Below are 1,988 nucleotides of genomic sequence, written 5' to 3'. Positions count from 1 at the left end.
CTTACGGCGGACGACTCCAGAAGTTATTTATTTCTGAAAGTTTTTCAGCCATTTCCCTTTAGAACGTTAGGAGCGTCTGTCTGACTTCTTTAGTACTGTCGGGGTGGAAACTGCATCTTGCAGGAGCCACAGGGTAAAGGGTACATCTCAGGTTAATCCTCTGCGCAGAATGACAGAATAGCATCCACAAGCTCACAACAGGCGTGGAACATTTATAACTGCTGCTTGCCATAAGCAGGTGACAACATCTTATCCTGCTGTGTATTTTGCACGCCACATTCCCAATCGAGTTTTGAAAAATTTCATTTGCATGCTAATAAAATGAGATTATCGGGCTAGTGCGTGTGACGAAGCTCAGAACGAACAAGTAATTTTCCGAAATAAAATTGATGGCGTTCGTGGAGGGTAGCACCGCAGAGGTATCTTAACTGGTAAATGGGCTCTGGTGCCAAATGACGCCGTAATTGAGTGCCTTATGGAGACAGGAAGCGGGGAGGCAGTTTCGCAGCGAGTGGCGACGGAAGTCGTTTGCGAGGCTACAGGGGGTACACCGAGATGTCTCCGAGACCAGCCCTGGGCGTCGAGCCACAGAGCGGGGAATACACCGTAAGTCGCCCGACAACCAGCAACTACCGGCGTTTCTTCTTGGTGTAGAAGTGGTCGGCGGTGACCACACTGGTCAATTCGTGAAATCCCTCTCGTGTTCACATAGTTCCCTGTCTACCTTTACATAAGTTCGCACTTCAAAGTTTAATGTGATTTGTGTGTAGGTTTTTCTGCGTTGTTGTGGCAACTTACTCCCTGATTTTATTTCTCCGTGGTCGGCGCATACAGGATGTTAAATAATATATGGGAAATCTGTAGTGAATGGATAAGGACTAACGAAGATGCAAAAAATATAATTTCCAAGGCCTCCGCGGCCAGAGTCAGCTGTCATACAAGTTTTCTCTGTTTCATACCGCGTCATACTGTAAAAGATTATACCTGGGAGACCAAAGTTTCGGTCACGGTTACAGTGGCCTTCTTCTACGTCGAGAGACACAGAGGAAGGCCACTGTAACCGTGGCCGAAACTTTCTCAGATATAGGTTTCTAGATTATGACGCGGTGTGATATGTCTTTGCGCAGTGGCAATATCGTAAGCAATGAGTTTTATTCGAGGTGCGATTGTTGCTATTGAAAACTTATACCAATACCCCGCCTGTTGTTGTTGCGGTCTTCAGTCGTGAGACTGGTTTGATGCAGCTCTCCATGCTACTCTAAACTGTGCAAGCCTCTTAATCCCCAGTACCTAGTGCAACCTACATCTTTCTGAATCTGCTTAGTGTATTCATCTCTTGGTCTCCCTCTACGATTTTTACCCTCCACGCTGCCCTCAAATACCAAATTGGTGATCCCTTCATGCCTCAGAACATGTCCTACCAACCGATCCCTTCTTCTGGTCAAGTTGTGCCACAAACTTCTCTTCTCCCCAATCCTATTCAATACTTCCTCATTAGTTATGTCATCTACCCATCTAATCTTCAGCATTCTTCTGTAGCACCACATTTCAAAAGCTTCTATTCTCTTCTTGTCCTAACTGTTTATCATCCATGTTTCACTTCTATACATGGCTACACTCTATACAAATACTTTAAGAAATGACTTCCTGACACTTGAATCTATATTCGATGTTAACAAATTTCTCTTCTTCAGAAACGCTTTCCTTGCCATTGCCAATCTACATTTTATATCCTCTCTACTTCGACCATCATCAGTTATTTTGCTCCCCAAATAGCAAAACTCCTTTACTACTTTAAGTGTCTCATTTCCTAATCTAATTCCCTCAGCATCACCCGACTTAATTCGACTACATTCCATTATCCTCATTTTGCTTTTGTTAATGTTCATCTTACATCGTCCTTTCAAGACACTGTCCATTCCGTTCAACTGCTCTTCCAAGTCCTTTGCTGTCTCTGACAGAATTACAATGTCATCGGCGAACCTCAA

At 44.1% G+C, this 1,988-nt stretch overlaps 1 non-coding gene across 1 annotated transcript; it reads left to right on the top strand.

Moving 5' to 3' along the window:
• The first annotated feature begins 1,115 nt into the window (after positions 1–1,115).
• On the top strand, positions 1,116–1,255 carry LOC126292489 (U4 spliceosomal RNA). Its single transcript, XR_007552222.1, has one exon. It is a non-coding gene; the product is annotated as a U4 spliceosomal RNA (small nuclear RNA).
• The last annotated feature ends 733 nt before the right edge of the window (positions 1,256–1,988 follow it).

Source organism: Schistocerca gregaria, chromosome 9 (assembly GCF_023897955.1).
Source record: "Schistocerca gregaria isolate iqSchGreg1 chromosome 9, iqSchGreg1.2, whole genome shotgun sequence".
Taxonomy (NCBI): domain Eukaryota; kingdom Metazoa; phylum Arthropoda; class Insecta; order Orthoptera; family Acrididae; genus Schistocerca; species Schistocerca gregaria.
This window is presented reverse-complemented; position numbering and strand designations above follow the sequence as displayed.